This window comes from Neophocaena asiaeorientalis, unplaced genomic scaffold (assembly GCF_003031525.2).
Source record: "Neophocaena asiaeorientalis asiaeorientalis breed wild unplaced genomic scaffold, Neophocaena_asiaeorientalis_V1.1 scaffold78, whole genome shotgun sequence".
Lineage (NCBI taxonomy): Eukaryota > Metazoa > Chordata > Mammalia > Artiodactyla > Phocoenidae > Neophocaena > Neophocaena asiaeorientalis.
The window spans coordinates 6,925,345-6,942,599 of record NW_020175018.1 but is presented as its reverse complement, the minus strand read 5'-3'; the positions used below and the strand labels follow the sequence as shown (position 1 = coordinate 6,942,599).

Here is a 17,255-nt window from a genome sequence, read left to right as displayed (position 1 = left end):
CAACTAGAGAAAGCCCTTGCACAGCAACGAAGACCCAATGCAGCCATAAATAAATAAATAAGTTTATTAAGAAAAAAAAGTAGCTAGAGAAAAATGAGTATCATGTGGAAGGGAATAATGATATGAAAATGACTGACTTCTCTCATCAGAAACAATGGAGTTCAGAGACAGTGGAATGGCATCTTTTTAAAAAAAATATTTATTTTCTTTATTTTGGCTGCCTCGGGTCTTAGTTGTGGCATGTGGGATCTTAGCTCCCCCACCAGGGGAACCCGTGTCCCCTGCATTGGAAGGCGGATTTTTAACCACTGGACTGCCAGGGAAGTCCCAGTTCTGTAGTTTCTTTTTTTTTTTTTTTAACATCTTTATCGGAGTATAATTGCTTTGCATCGTTGTGTTAGTCGCTGCTGTATAACAAAGGGAATCAGCTATACATATACATATATCCCCATATCTCCTCCCTCTTGCGTCTCCCTCCCACCCTCCCTATCCCACCCCTCTAGGTGGACACAAAGCACCGAGCTGATCTCCCTGTGCTATGCGGCTGCTTCCCACTAGCTATCTATTTTACATTTGGTAGTGTATATATGTCAGTGCCACTCTCTCACTTCGTCTCAGCTTACCCTTCCCCCTCCCTGTGTCCTCAAGTCCGTTCTCTACATCTGCATCTTTATTCCTGTCCTGTCCCTAGGTTCTTCAGAAGCTTTTTTTAAAAAATTCTCTATATATGTGTTAGCATACGGTATTTGTTTTTCTCTTTCTGACTTACTTCATTCTGTATGACAGACTCTAGGTCCATCCACCTCACTACAAATAACTCAATTTCATTTCTTTTTATGGCTGAGTAATATTCCATTACATATATGTGCCAGGTCTGTAGTTTCTTAATAGTGTCATACCAGCTTCAATTCCTTGGTTTTGAAAATGCACTATGGTTATGTAAGAGGCTATGATTAGGGAAAACTATGTGATGGGGTACACAAGAATTCTGTACTATTTTTGTAACTTTATGTGAGTCAAATTATTTCCAAATACAATGTTAAAAAAGTTTTTAAGTTTAAAAGTATTTATTTAGATTTTCTTCTAAGTTTTATGGACTCATATTTTAACTCTTTCTCCATCAGAAATCTATGTGATATAAAGTGAGAGATGAGACTGGCTTAATTCTTTTCCACATGGCTGGCCAATTGTCTTAGCCTTGAGGTTGAATCAATCTTCCTTTACCTGGTGATTTGGTCACCACCTTTATTACACACTGAAGCCTGTAAATGATAAGGACTGTTTCCAGGCTATTTTTCTTCTTCTGATCCATTACCGTTTCTTATGTCCTTACCATGCTGTTTTTGATTACTGAAGTTTCAGAGTATGTTTTAAAATGTGACATGACAGGTGTTGGTTTCCTTCACACATCAAATTAACCCTTTTTTTGTAATTACTGGTATTTTTCAACATTTTTTGACTTTTTATTCTTGCAGATGGAACAAACATGATAAAAAATATTTCAAAGATTTTTATGGGAGTCTCATTAAACTTGAAAATTACCTTGATAAAAGTTGACATCTTTACAACATCCAGTTTTCCTATCCAAGACCACAGTAGGAATGAAGCTTCATTTATTTATCTTTTTCTGTTTCTCAGTAAAGATGTGTGGCTGTCTTCTTATCAGTCTTTCACATTTCTTGTTAAGGTTAGTTATTGATATGTTATGACCGAAAAATTTTAAACTTATGCTTTCTAATTGGTTATGTTAGTATGTAGGGTGGTACAGATGTATAGGATGGTGACTGCCTTTTATATCCAGTCACCCTGCTGAATTCTCTCATTTATTCTGGTAGCTTTTTCAGTTAATTTTACTGGTTTTCAAGATGGACAAACAAATCCTGTTTAAATCAGCATAATTTTGACTCCTTTACAAATAGCAGCAACACGCTGGAGCCACAAGGATCATTTGATGGATAAACATGAGCAAGTTACTTATCATCTATGAACTTCAATTCCCTTATAAGGAAAAAAATGGAAACAATGCTAATACATAAAATAACTATCTATCTTGTTGAGGTGCTATGAGTATTCAGTAAAATAAGATATTTAATATAATCTCCAATTTCAGAATCCTTAAGAAGTGGTAGTCTTTTTCCTAAGTCACCTCCTTGCTTCACATTACGGCAATGGCTAAAACTTTCATATCAATGTTGAATAATAGTATTGGGTTCTATTCTTTTTTTTTTTTTTTTTTTTTTTTTGCGGTACGCGGGCCTCTCACTGTTGCAGCCTCTCCCGTTGCGGAGCACAGGCTCCGGACGCGCAGGCTCAGCGGCCATGGCTCACAGGCCCAGCCGCTCCGCGGCATGTGGGATCCTCCCGGACTGGGGCACGAACCCGTGTCCCCTGCATCAGCAGGCGGACTCTCAACCACTGCACCACCAGGGAAGCCCTGGGTTCTATTCTTTATTGAGTTCCTAATTTTGATTGGAGGACTTCCACGGTTTTACCCAAAGAGCCTATTAATCAAGCCATCATGCCTCTAGAGCTATTTCATAAACACAACATGAAAATCACAGACTCCTCTTTAAGGCAATTGTTCTCCCTTAAATCTGAAAACTCAGAACTTCTGACAAGTTTGTTATTTATACATCAATAAAACTGGGGGGAAAATTTTTAAGGTTGCTGGAGGTTTCTGTGCCTTGTTTTCTTAACGGGTCAGTTCCTTACTTTACGAGTCTGAGGAACTCTGGGATCTGAGTGAGGACAAACCCCAGGAAGTCAGGGTAGATTAAAGCTTCAGCGGGACTTCCCTCCCTCTGGAGCTTGGACAGAAAGGGCACCGGACCTGGAATCCTTTAACCTGCTTTCAGATCCTTACCCTTGCTGGCTGTGAGACCTTGGGCAGGTCACATCACCATCTCTGAGCCCAACTGCCCTCATGGGCAAAGCTGGGTGACACAGTTCCCAACTGGTGGGGTTATGAGGGGCAGCTGGATGACACATGTGAGGTCCAGACACCCAGAAGATTCCCAGGAACGTTAACTGAAGCTGAGTGCTCTGGGGGATTGTGTGCTGGGCTTATTTAAGAGGAAGAATCCCTAAAGCCTTCTACCAATAAGTTGTTTATTAGGTGTTCACTCATCAAATCCTCCCAACATCTATGTTCCTGGCACCGGGCTAGTCTTGGCAATCAGTGTTCAACATCCCAGCACAGGGTAGAGGGGAGACAGACAGTAAATGAGCCCAAATAAATGTGCCTTCCTGCAGGGAGGGGCTGGCAAGGGCCTAATGGGGGAGCAGCTGATTGCCAGAGTCTGTCCCCCTCCCTTGGTCCCCTGGGTCGGGCCAGGCCGCCAGCACCCACAGCCATATGGAATGCATTGAGCAGCTCCAGCATTCCAAACACGCGGTTCTGCTCTCCCAGGCGCCTTTTCCTGAACCGTGCCACGCCTTCTGCAGGCAGCCAGGGCCTCGGTGCCTGATATGAGGGCCTCCCCGAGGCTGCCTTCCACCTGTGCAATGTCAAGGTCAGCGGGGGGGGGAGGGGGTGGCGGGTGTCCCCGATGCTCTGTAGCTGCTCCTCCGCGGCCCTGGCAGGGACTGGTAGGCGGCCTGGAGAGAAGAGACCAAGTGGCCCCAAGGGCTGCTGGAATCACAGCATCTGGTTGCTTTGTTGTAGAAAAGTAGTAGAAACATTTAAAATAAAAATTCTACTGTATAGCACAGGGAACTATATTCAATATGCTGTGATAAACCATAATGGAAAAGAATATGAAAAATTATATATATGTATAACTGAATCACTTTGCTAAATGGCAGAAATTAACACAACACTGTAAATCAGCTGTACTTCAATTTCTTAAAAAAGAAATGATGAAATAAAATAATAAAATTAAATTAAAAATCCTCAATTGGGCATGCAGGTCCCCCACAAGTCTTTCTAATCAGGTTTCCCGTAACTTTGTCTTACTTCCCCTCCTTGACAGCGTCAGGAGTCTTGGGGTACATGATTGATTCTGGGCCTATCACAGAGCAGTGTCAGGTCATACTTGACCCTCAGTGGTTGGTTTGATGAATGACTGGGCGAGGGATGGCTGAGCACCAACCATGTGGGGGCATAAGTCCCACACTAGTCTCACTTCCCTGACAGAAGGCCCCTGCCTTAAGCATGGTCCCTGTTTACAGAGGAGGTGACCGAGGCTCAGAACTGGAATCCAGGCTTCGCCCTTCCCTCCACTCCAGAGGTCTGCAAACTGCCACTCAACTGAACCAGGCTGAGGGCTTTGTGGAAACAGAGTGCTAGGGGAATTTCCTGGCAGCCCAGTGATTAGGAGTCTGAGCTTCCACTGCCAGGGACCCAGGTTTGATCTCCGGTCAGGGAACTAAGATCCCACAAGCTGCGTGGCATGGCCAAAAAAATTAATTAATTAAAAAAAAATAACAGTGCTGGGTCCACCCCCAGATTTTTATTTTATTTTATTTTTATTTTTTGCAGTACGCGGGCCTCTCACTGCTGTGGCCTCTCCCGTTGCGGAGGCTCCGGACGCGCAGGCTCAGCGACCATGGCTCACGGGCCCAGCCGCTCCGCGGCATGTGGGATCCTCCCGGACCAGGGCACGAACCCGCGTCCCCTGCATCGGCAGGTGGACTGTCAACCACTGCGCCACCAGGGAAGCCCCACCCCCAGATTTTTAAATTCAGTGGTTCTGGGGTGGAGCCAGAGAATTTGCGTTTGTCACACGTTCCCAGTTAATGCTGATGCTCTTGGTCCAGGACCACACTTTGGGAAGCTCTGCCTACACTATGGTGCCCCCTCTGAATAAATTTTCAGCAATTAGGGAGACGTGACATTCACCGTGGGCCACTTCCATGGCAAGGATGTATGATGAGCCGCCTTCCCTATACCGATAGTAGAGGGTTCCATTCCTGACTGTTCCACCTGCAGGGGAATGCCCCGCTCCCCCATACTACGTTCAGTCGTCTGAGTGCTCCTCCTGGACACCACAGGGCATGGACTTCCTAAAGTGGGGTGCGTCCATTGAGCAAAGAGGGCAAGTGATTGTCGATGATGAATTTGCTTCCTTAAGTGACCATCAGGAGAGGGGACAGTCAGAGCTAAAGAAGGAGCTGGAAGGCTTGGAGAAAACTGACAGCGGCTTCCAAGAAAGGGATATACAGGATGGCTGGAGAGTTGAGTAATGTGGAAGGCAGGACAGGAGCTGAGCATGCTGGGAAGAGAGTGATGGGGCAGCTGCAGACTTGGAGAGGAAGCTACCTGCATCACCGCTGAAACCAGGGGTGCCCGGGGCCTGGTAAGCAGAGAGCTGGGACAGAGAGCTGAGGAAATCAGGGGGTTCTCGGAATGCATTTCCATGTTATTCCGCCAGTGTTTACATGTGGCTTCTTTTTCACCTTATAAATTAGGCTATTAAATGATGACATCGCCACACAAGGGCGTTTTCATAACCAATAATCACAGCTATCGTTTATTGTGTCTATTATCCACCAGGACCTTTACATACAAAACCTCGTTCAGTCCTCCCAACAACCTCCAGAAAGTGGGTTCTGAGATTATCCCCATTTTTCAGATGAGGAAACTGAGGCTAAGGGAGCTTAAATAACTTGGCCAAGGTCCTAGTCTCTAGGAAATGACAGGGCTACTGTCTCACCATCTCTAAACTGTCACTTTCCTCTCTATCACCCTGCCCTTCATTTCCTGAACACCTGCTCCCTGCACGGCCCTGGGAGGGACCACAGATGAATCATTCAAGAAGTCACTGATTCAACAAGCTTTCTTTTTTTTCTTGTTGAGCACTTACTCTTTTGTATGGGCTTCTTTATTTATAGCATGCCTTATTCCAGAAAGCACTTAACATAACTTCTTGATGTACAAGAGAATAAAAATTTTAGAGGCGTGGTCACGTGACGGTTGCCAAATGGAAAACAGAAGCTGGAAAGGTCAGAGGAACCCGGGAATAAGACAGGCAGACAAAAGGCAGAGCTCGTGGTCCTCTGGGTTACAGGAGACAAGCCCCAAATTGTCCTCTGAGCTTTCGGGCGGCCAAAATCTAATCCCACGAGGTTCAGGGTCCATAAGATACCAACGAATCAGCGGCTGCAGGAAAACGTGACTCTCCTGGGCCCTAAGACCAGAGAGGCCTTTTCCTAGGGAGTTGGCGTGAGGAGAACATGGTGGAACGAAGGGAGCAATGTCCCCAAAAGGAGTACAGGCGCACAGGCCCCAGGGGCTGTTTCCTGTGCTCCCCTCCACGCTGGCCCAAGTCCCAAAGCGGAAGGCAGCTCAGGGGAGAGAACACAGCGCAGGACAGGCCTGCCGGTCTCCATTCTCTGGTTTAATCCCCACGCAGCATTTATAGGAAACATTTAGAACAAACTGGCAGGCTGCTAGCTACACGCAGTCCTCAGGTAAGCTCTGTTTGGATTCATTGCCAACTTTAAACTGTTAGGAAATTTCACCTAAAAAGCCAGATTTTGACGGTCTGTTTAAAAAAAAGGGGGGGGGGGCTTCCCTGGTGGCGCAGTGGTGGAGAGTCCACCTGCCGAGGCAGGGGACATGGGTTTGTGCCACAGTCCGGGAGGATCCCACATGCCGCGGAGCGGCTGGGCCCGTGAGCCACGGCCGCTGAGCCTGCGCGTCCGGAGCCTGTTTCCGCAACGGGAGAGGCTGCAACAGGGAGAGGCCCGCGTACCGCAAAAAAAAAAAAAAATGGATTTGACTACCTGGGACCCACATTCCCTAAGGATGAGAATTGGCTTGAGCTGAGTAGTTTTCCGAGGATCCCTCCATGGTTCCCTGAGGCCCTTTTTGTTTTCAACTTCCCTACCCGGCTTTGCAAGTTGTCAGGGGCTTGCAGCTCTGGTTCGGGATATTTTGAGCTGTGTCACACTGGTGTGCGTCAGCAGCAGTCAGTAACTGTTTACAGTGCGGGGTCCCGGGCTGGGCTCCTTGGGTCTGGGGTGGGGCTCAGTCTTTCTAACAGGTATTGAGGTGCAGGTGTCTCTCCTGACGGGCTGGATGGCTGGCTGGGGCCCAGGAGTGATTGTATAGCTGCTCAGCACCACCGATCCGGGAAATGGATGAATAGTGATCCTTTGAACACAGCTTTTGGCAATTACAGTGGGGCTCTGAGTTCAAGATCACGCTCCCTGACAGATGCCCAGAGTGTAGCTCTGCTGAGTCTCTGGGGGAGTCCTGAGTCAGGTGCTGTCAATCACAGTGGTGCTTGCCCTTGGTTGCACGTTAGAACCACCTGGAGAACTTTTCAACCCATCCTCAGGCCCAGGCCACCTCCCAGACCAATTAAATCTGAATCTCTGCGGAGAACACAGGCGTCAGCCTTTTAAACCTCCCCAGGTTATCCCAGAGGACTGCCAGGTGTGAGGCGCAGGGCTTAAAAAGGACCACGTTCTCTGGGCGAGGTCTGGTATCAGCTGGAGAGATACTGAGATGAGGAAGGCTTCCGGGAGAGCGGAGAGGATGGAGGTAAGTGGACTGTCAGGGTAAGTGTGATGAGTACTCTGGGAACCCAAATGGAGACCCCTAAGCCAGCCTGAGGGACTCAAACTCTCCACCACCCCATCCTCTGGAGGAGAGGCCTGGGCTGAATTTTGGGAATAAATACCATCCAGCCACATAAAGAAGGAGAAGGAGAATCCCAGCCAAAGCAAGGGTACAGTCCAAGACTCTGAGGCCTGAACAGAGAGGGGGAAGAGATAGAGCGGAAGGTTGTCTGGTACAGCTGAGTCAAGGGTAGGGGGAAGGAATGTGAGAAGAGGCCACAGAGGCAGGAAGGGGCCAAATCACAAAAGGCCTTGCATGCCAAGCTAGGGAGATGGAATTTTGCCCTGAGGCTCAGAGGAACTTCTGGAGGGTTTTAAGTCCAAGAGTCATATGGATGAACAAATCCATAATGGGCTTGGGTTATCAAGGAGGGCTTCCTGGAGGAGGTCAGACTTGAGCTGAGGGAGGGGGGAGGATTTGGAAAGCTGGCCGGGAGGGAGAGGTGTGGGTATTCTGATCAGCTTGCTACTGTTAAAGCTCTTCAAAACCCTTCCCTCCCCTACGCCCTTTGAAACCATTTGAATCACAAGCTGCCCCTGTTTAGAGTTGTGTTTGTCAGTTATTTGAAAGTTGTGGTTTCTCTTTAGCAGATTCTGGACCCCATCCTTTGACTAGGAACCAGGAAGGAATAAAGAACGCATCCTCTTGCCCAGAGAGCTAATTATTGAAATACTGTGGGCCTCACCAGGGTTTATGGCGTCACTGATCTCTGTCATCCAACAGCTCCTAAATTCTAACTGGTCAAAGTTTTCAGTACATTTTTATGGGCTGCCCCAAAGCCAGCTGGAAGCTTTTTTTCCATAAACTTTCCCTGAGACAAGTAGCCAGGTTTCACATATTAAAATGAAAACGTCAAAAGGGTTGTTTAAAAAAAAAAAGAAAGAAAAGAAAAAGATGCAGCTCAGCTCACAAAACTCACATCAGAGTCCAACAGCATCTGCCTGGGTTTTTCTGCAAGGCTGATGGTCAAGTTAGAACGGATGATGATAATCCCATGATCACTTTATCCATTCACTCAACAAACACTTCCTGGGCATTTACTGGGTACCAGGCTTGAGCTGGGCACCAAGCTGAGACGATGCCTTAGGCACGATTGCCCCATCCCCACTGCCCCCAAGGGCTCAATATACTTTAGAGTTTACAAAGTGTTTTCACGTGTAATTTTGGGAGCTGTAGGTAATGTTATTATCCCCATTTTTCAGAGGAGGAAATTGAGGCTCGTAGAAGTTAGGTAACTTGCCCAGAGTCACAATAGTAATAAGGGGTAGAATTCAACCTTGGGTCATCCATGTTCAGAACCCACGTTCTGTCCACTCCACCCTGCTCCTTTTTAAGCAACACCATCTAACCCTTATTGGCTTAAGTTGAACAATAGCTCCAAGAGGTTTAGCTGCAACTTATAATCTGTCTAGTATCTGCCCTCATCTTAGAACCTGATTTCTCTTTTGAGGGAATTCCCCCGTTGTGAGGAAGGGAAACTAGCACCCACCTCCCATGGCACCATCACCATGTAAGCCTAGTGAAACCCAGTGCTTCCCCAGCATCTCCTGCCCAGACAGTTGATAGGCACATGTGAAATACAACCTCCGCCAATCAGATACTCCTTCCTGGGACTGACTCTTGAGTGAGTGGTGAGAGGACCCTTGGAGGTCAAAATCAGTCTCAGCAGAGGGCCCCAGGTCAGACTGCCTGCAGCATTCCCTTGGCTGGGGTTCCTGTGGCTCCCATGGCTGCACCCTTGGTCCAGACCTCTCAGCCCTTCAAGCTGCTACCAAGCTTGCTCTTCTATGGGATTCCATTCTCATCTGGGTCCTTCTGGCCTTTTAAGGGTTATGAGTGTAGAGATGGAGGCTCAGGTAAAACCCATGGGTGTGGACTGCTGAAGGAGCAATGGGCTGGAGTACACGGACAGAGGGGCAGGAGGGAGGGGAATAAGGGGACCCGAATATGTGCCAGGAGATGGTCTGGGAAGGGTCTGATCAGTGATCTGTTCTCAAGGCTCTGAAAGAGGGATCATCAGTCAGGATCCTCCAGAAAAACAGAACCGATGGAGATAGATAGATAGGTACCTAGGTACATAGATACATACATTGATAGATACAAAGATACATAGATACAAAGGTAGGTAGATTGATTGATAGATACAGAGAGGATAGATACAGACATAGACACATAGATGGACACATAGATAGATACATAGATGGTAGATAGCTATAAAATAAATATGTACATACAGTTTTTAAAAGAAATACCTGTATTTTAAGAAACTGGCTCACGGGATGGGGGGACTGCCAAGTCCAGGGCAGGCTCACAGGCTCAAACGCAGGCCCGAGTTGACACTGTGCTCTTGACACAGCTTTTCTTCTCTGGGAAACATCAGTGTTCACTCTTCAGGCCTCCAAGTGATTGGATGAGGCCCTCCCACACACTACCAGGGTCATCTTCACTGCCTGTAGATGTTAGTCACAACTACAAAATCCCTTCACAGCCCCACCTAGATCCACATTTGATTAAATAACTGGGTGCTAAAATTAACCCTCATGGAAGGGTCATCCCAGGTTGGTACCTCCTGGGATTGTCAGAGGGGGGGTGACTACGGACAGGATGGACCAGAGATTGGAGTGAGAAACACTCAACTTGGCACTGGGTCATCTCCTGACTGCAGACGAGGACATGGTCCTTGGTCTCACCAAGGGTTCATTGCCAAAGCCAGGTTGGCTGTGAAGGGCTTCCGAACAGATTACTCATGGTTTGAGCCTGTGCTCTCTCTGCTCCCGCTGCGACCTGCACATACAAGACCCCTCGCTGCGGAGTCCTGTCCCTGCCTCTCCCTTTCCCGGTGGCCACCCCCAGCCCCTGACCTTTTTATGTCCAACTGCCGCAGCATCTCTCTTTCGGCTGAATGTTCATACAAACTGTGCCTACTGTTCCCACCAACCTAAGTCCCAGGGCCTCTTTCCTGGAAGCCTACCACTCCGGATTCCCTCTCCCTTTCTCTAACCACCCCCACCTCAGCCACCACACACACCCTGGGCCTGTCGAAGCCTCCCAGGTGGGATCCAGACCCCAGTGGTCTGAACCGCATCTGAAGTGAACAGCTCTTGGCTCACGGGCTCCTACCCAGGGTGTCTCACAAATTGGGCTCCCTCCACGCACCTCTGGCCCAGATGTTTCCTGTCCATGGCAGGAGATGTACGGGATCTTGAACTGTAATCTTGGAAGGGGCAGCTGTAAGACACAGATCCAAGTGGTCCCAGCTAAACCTCTCAAAGCCATTGCCCCAGTTTAGGCCCAAAGGTTAGGGAGCAGAACAGACCACAGAGAGAGAGCAGCCTTGGGAGTTTCTTCTGAGAGCAGCAAAAGTGCGAAGATTCTCTTCAAATCGCTAGAGACTCACGGCCTCTCCAAGCTGATTGTCACCTAGACATTCCCCCACCCAGGCAAGGACTCCCTCAGAAATTCAGGAGAATGTCATATATCACAGAACACTGAACAAGAAGGGTTTTAAAATAAATTTTGGCTGTAGGAAAACCCAAGAGGATTGCTGGAGATCTGACAAAAGCAACAGGGTGTAAATCTCTCAGCAGGCAGGCAGAAACCTTTATCAAACTATGGCTCATTTGCTGATTTACCACTTGAAACAAACAGGGAGAAACAAACAGGTACCAGTTTGCCTAACTGAACATGAGCAGTTGGGTAACATGACGTGGAAGGTCCTCTCCAGTGGTGACTACCTGACCCTGAGACTTGTGTCTAATACCTTCCAGCTGCATGACCTTGGGTACCTCACTCAACCTCCTTAACCTCAGTTTCATCATCTGCAAAATGGGGGATTCGTAATCCTAGCCTTGTTCGTCTTGTAGCGTTGCTGTGGGGATGGAATGGGAGATGTGGAAATACCCTGTGTAAACTCCAAAGAGCTATTCTTATATGAAGTATTAGTGCAAGATGAAATACCATTGTATGATGTATCTACGGTGTCTTCATTGCATAAGAAGCTACAAGACCACATGGCATTCATAGGGGCAGAAGGGCATGGTGGTCAAAGGCTCTGGACCCAGCCTGCCTGGGTTTGTGGCTCAGCTCTCCCACCTTTACCAGTTTCCTCATGAGTAAACTGGGTTAAGAATAGCACCTGTGAAACCCAGGGCAGTGCCTGGCATGTGGTGTGTGCTCTAGCAACGCTGATGTTTATCGTGATTATCTTCCTATGGTGAAGCAAGGAGGAAGGGTGGGGCAGTGGGATGGCCGCTGGTTTGTTTTTTTTTAACGTCTTTATTGGAGTATAATTGCTTTACAATGGTGTGTTAGTTTCTGCTGTATAACAAGGTGAATCAGCTATACATATACATACATCCCCATATCTCCTCTCTCTTGTGTCTCCCTGCCACCCTCTATATCCCACTCCTCTAGGTGGACACAAAGCACCGAGCTGATCTCCCTGTGCTTTGCTGGCCAGAACTAACTGGGTTCAAACCTCCATTCTACTAGCTGAATCATACAAATGATCATGTGATATCCACTGTCTTCTTTTTTGCTCTCCTCTGATTATTTCTTGAGCAGTTAATAGTTTGTCTCCTTCATGAAATGCCCAGCAAGGGGTTGGCTCCTGGGGACCAGTTCTTGTCTGTTTCCTATCTGCTCAGCTTGGGGCTGGGCGCTCAGCCACCAAGTTGACAGACTCACGGGTTGCTTGATTCTAGAAAAGATGCCTTGTAAATACTGGAATTCACTAATAAAATTCTCCTCTGTATTTTAATATGGGGATAATTTGAAAGATATCTTTACTCTTCCCCAGAAGTATCTGTTGTACAATGGCATAGATGAACAAAAGACACAGTGCCCTTGCTTTGAGCTAGAATTCTATTTACTTATTCAATTTACTTATCTATTTATCTAATTCTATCTTTTATAATCACATTATTTGTATCATACCAATCAAAATCTCTGATTGAATATAATATATGCACCTAATTCCTAAAAAAGAAAACAAAATAACTCTCACATAATAAATGCGATGTTTGGTGGATCAAATCTCTTTTAGGGCGGTGCTGCGGCATGTGGAATCTTAGTTCCACGACCAGGGATAGAACTCGTGCCCCCTGCAGTGGAAGCCTGGAGTCTTAACCACTGGACAGCCAGGGAAGTCCCTCAAATCTTTATATAAGATTCTTTGTGCAGCAAGATTGGGAACTACTCATTTGTTTAAACGTTATGCTTTGACCAGTGAGTAAATCTGAAGCCCAGACCGGAGAAGTGATTTATTCAAGGTTACCCAGTGAGGGAGAAACAAAGCTCAGATTAAGTTCATAAAATCAAATACTTTTGCAGTCAGAGGCACTTTAGAGATCATGGGTATTTACTCAGAAACAACCACTCCTTGTCTTGAGCCATTTCTTTTTTTTTCTGTTTTTAATATACGTGAAAAAATTTTTAATAGTAATTACAGTAATAAAAATTGAAACACAATGAGAAATACAAAGTTTGTATTGGCAAAAAAATAAACTTTCTGACAATCCTGAGTGTTGGTTGATCCCATCTCTTAACAGACTATCACAGTGACCTGTTGATGTGTCTGTCCGCCAACCCTACTGCCGGATATGGGCTTCTTGATGCCAACGACTGGGATTTATTTATCTTTATGGCACATCTCCCTCTGCCCTGACCCTTATTCCTAGGGGTACCTGCCCACAGCACATTGCCCTAACCGCCTGCTGAATGTTGCAAGTGTGAATAAAGCCGTACTTTATTTTTAACAGATGGGGAGAGCAAATCAGAGAAGAGAAGGGACCCACCCCTGGTTCCATAGCAAGCTTGCGGAGAGGGTCAACAGGATCTCCTACATCCCAGTGGAGGCACTCCTGGGCTCCCAAAGAGGACAGACACTTGATGTCTCTCCTTTCCCCACAAAAGCCACAGGTAAAGGTGTTTATGGCTTAGCAGCCAACAAAGGCCACAAGCACTTCAATAGGCCACAGTCTGACCCTGTCAACTATTTCTTTTTTTTTTTTTTTAATTTTTAAATGGTGTTAAAAGTCATCCTTTCTACTATAATTTGAAAGCTCTCAGCACCTCCATGCTGAGGCCTTAATAAACTGACCCCCAAATTCAGGCAACAAAACACAGGCCTGCCTACCGGCCAACTGCTTTGATGGATGAAATCTTAATTATTTCCAAATAATTATTGTCAATGATTTCCAAAACCTTTATTATAATCATAATTATTCAAATTTGGGAAAAGTGTTTTCTTCTTTGTAGAGCACTTTCATATACACTAACTGGTCTAGGACTCAAACAAATATGTCCTCTAGAATTAAGGCACGTTTGAAATAGGTGAATTTTTTAATGTGAATTACCTATACCTCAATAAAGCTGACTTAAAAAGTAAGACAGTGAAAACCACAAGTGACTTTTATTTTCTTCCTTGTGCTTTTCTATATTTTCCATGGTGTCCTTAATTGAAAGCAAAAATAGAAGAGGGCCGCAGATGGAAGAAGATGGATTCTTGCAAGGTGGGAGACCTTCTCTCGACATTCCTTGGCCTTTGCTGGTCTCCCCTGAGACACAGCTGAGAGTAAGAGTACTTCCCCCTACTTTGTGTGGCCTTGGGGAAGTCACTCCACCTCTCCAAGCTTTTGTTCTTTCCCCTGTGAACAGATCTGATGCCTGCCATGCCTGGTTCACCATGCTGTGACAAGTCTCAGGGAACAGACATGTTAGGACACTGTGAGGTCTGATGGCCCTGCATATGTGACAGGTTAGTGCTGTGACTAAACCTCCTCTGCTGTAATCTCCCAGCCCCCGCCCCCATCTTTAAAATTACCAAATATTTCAAACGTACAGAGAATAGAGAAAAAGTTTTGGACTTGAGAAGGAGAAGGATCATTGTGAAGAAATACAGACAAGACACCCAGCTTTGCCAAATCTTGACACCTTGCCATATATGCTTCAGATTTTTTTTTCTGAAAAATAGGACATTACAGATAAAATTAAATCCCCTGTGTTCCTCTTTCTGATCTCATTCCCATCCCTCCCTTCCCAGAGGTAACTACTATTCTAAATTTAGTGTCTTTGATTTCTTATGCATGTTTTAACACTTTCACTATCTGACTGTATCGCTAAAACTACATATATACCCTAGTTTTGAATTAAAAAAAAAAACTTTTGGTATCACACTATTCTACCACTTGATGTTCCCTTTTTCTTTTTTTTTCTAGACTGTATCTATGTTGAGGCTACAGCCTCGTTTTATTTTCCCTCCATTGCACAGATAGATCACAATTTATCTATCTGCACTGCTGTTGATGGACAATTAATCAATTCCTCATTTTTCATAATTATGTGCTGAGTGAGTGAAGTCACTGAATTGTAGGCACGAGCATCTTCAACTTTATTAGATGTTGCCAAGCCTCTTCTTCAGAGAAGTTGTACCAATTTACACCTCCATCGAGACTGTACAAGGGTTCCCAGGGTGCCGCCTCTTCACCCCCTCCACCCTTCTCCCAACATTGATAGAATGCTTACTCCTTGCCAGTCCGGAGGATGTGAAATGGCGTCTCACAGCTCTTTTCATTTGCATCTCTCCCATGACCCGTGAGGTTGAACATCTCTTTACATTTTTGGCCACCTAGGTTTCCTCTTTTGTGAATTGCCTGTTGATGGTCTTAACCCATTCTTTAAAAAAATGATTGTTTGTCTTTCTCTGGTTTGTCCATGCTTTCAACCTACTTCTGCCAGATCGCAAAGCAAACTCGGATCATGGCCCTTCTCAGTTCTAAACTCCCCGAGGCTCTCTAGGATACACATAACTTACAACCTTGCTCAGTGGTCCTGCTTTGCCGTGGGCTGAAAACCAAGCTCAGCCCAGGACACTCAGCTCCACCTTCTCCTCCAGCCTTACCGTCGGCACCCTGGACTCCGGTCCAGCGGACACAACTCACTCTGTCCCAGGCCTACTGCACACACCATGCCCTAGGCCTGGAATGCCTCCCTCCTATCTCCACATTTCCTCTGAATGCCACCTTTTCTGTGACCGTTCTCATTTCAAAGTTGGATTTGCCTCTAAACGGTCAGGTGAAACTATACCTTTCTAGTGGCATTTATCATTTCTCCTTTTGTAGTATTTTAACCACTCCTCATCTTGCCCATCACTTTTTCATTGACAAAGACACCCGCCCCTGCATTACGCTATTTTGTCCTCATCTCTGCAATGGCCCTGTGAATTGGGGTAGTACCACTACCCTCTTTGAACAGCTAGGGAACGTGGCCTACAGGGGGAATAGTTCACCCAACATCTTACTCTGGCTCAGAGGCAGAGGTGGACTTGAAGCCAGGACTCGTCCAATTCCATGTCCAGCTCGCTGCACCACGCCCCTCATATTTATATATGCATGTTGTTGCTGCTTGAGCCAACACCTGACTCCCCCATGAGACTGTGGGCCCCATAGCTCCCAGTTCTAGTCCTACCCAGGGGGGCACTCAATGAATATATAATTTCTTGACAAAGTACGATAATCACTTACTGCACACCCACTGGCTGCCGGGGGCTTTGCATACATTCACCCTAACCTTCCTCTTCCTATGAGGACACCGGGGTTTAAGAGTTGAAGTGCTATGCTCAGGGTCCCACGGCCGGTAATCAGTGCAGTTGGCCTATGGGACCCAGAGGTGCGTGCTTCCAGCTGTAATCTCTGCCCTGCGCATCCTAAAGGTAGACCCGCCAGAGAGATCACAACCCAAGGCCCAGAGGCAGGGGGCCAAGGGTGGGCAACTTGACAGTCAACAGGAGGGACTGGGGGCTGGGGGAGTACGGTCCACCCGCTACACCCATGATGTCCACACTCCACAGCCTCACGGGTGTCTGTGCAGTGTGACGGTAGCAGGTGAGAAGAGGGCTGAGGGATAAGGAGAGGGGTTGGCAAGTATTCTCCAGCCCCCAACCCCCAAAGAGTAAGTCTGGATGGGGACATTGCTGCCCATTCTCCCCAGGGCAAGGACTGGATGTGACTGGAGCCACGCCCCTTTCCTCAATCCGCTATTCCTATGACTCTGTATGCTGTCTTCCACTGTGTGCCACTTATTTAAATGTTGTGTTTGTGTGTGTGGTATGTATTTGCAGCTGTATCTTTGTGTTGTGTTTCGGTGCATTACGTTTGTGTACAATTTGCTGTTGGTGTACTCTTTCTCTTGTGCGCCTGTGTTACTGTGTTGTGGCTCTATGCCTGTTTGTCTACTTTATGTGTATGTTTTGTTGTGTGTCCATGCTGTGTACACGGTGCGTCTCTCCTACGTATCTATGTCCATACTCTGTAATTGCCTCTTTGTGTGTTGTGTCGTGTGTATCATGTGTTGTGAATTTGTGTTTGTGCCGTGCGCATTGTGGATCTGTTTCTGTGTGTGCTCTCTACACCGCAAGGGCGGGATGTTTGTGTGTTCTGTCGTGCGAATCCTGTTTGGGTTGTTCTAGGTCTGTGTCTACGCAGGGAGTCCGTGTGTATCTGCACCTCCCCGCTGTGTGTCTGTGCCAGCTGACGTCTGTGCCCTGCGCGCAGAGTTGTGTTTCCTCAACAAGTGTGTGCCGGCTCGGAGGGCCGCGCGCGCCTCCTCGTGTGCCCGCGTTGTGCCTGCGCCTCCGCCGGGCGGTCGTGCCGGTGCGCAGGCTCCGCGTCCGTGTGCGCTCGCGCCGCTT

The 17,255-nt window shown here is 46.8% G+C and overlaps 1 protein-coding gene across 2 annotated transcripts in view; it reads left to right on the top strand.

Moving 5' to 3' along the window:
- PHF19 (PHD finger protein 19) overlaps positions 1 to 17,255 on the top strand; it is a 42,024-nt gene that overhangs the window by 4,605 nt on the left and 20,164 nt on the right. The window contains exons 3-6 of one of the 2 annotated variants that reach the window (XM_024762761.1): positions 7,361 to 7,489; positions 13,327 to 13,486; positions 14,033 to 14,079; positions 14,225 to 14,324. The gene's annotated coding sequence lies outside the window, so the exon portion shown is untranslated. The remainder of the gene's footprint in view (positions 1 to 7,360; positions 7,490 to 13,326; positions 13,487 to 14,032; positions 14,080 to 14,224; positions 14,325 to 17,255) is intronic. The other variant, XM_024762760.1, reaches the window with a different exon arrangement.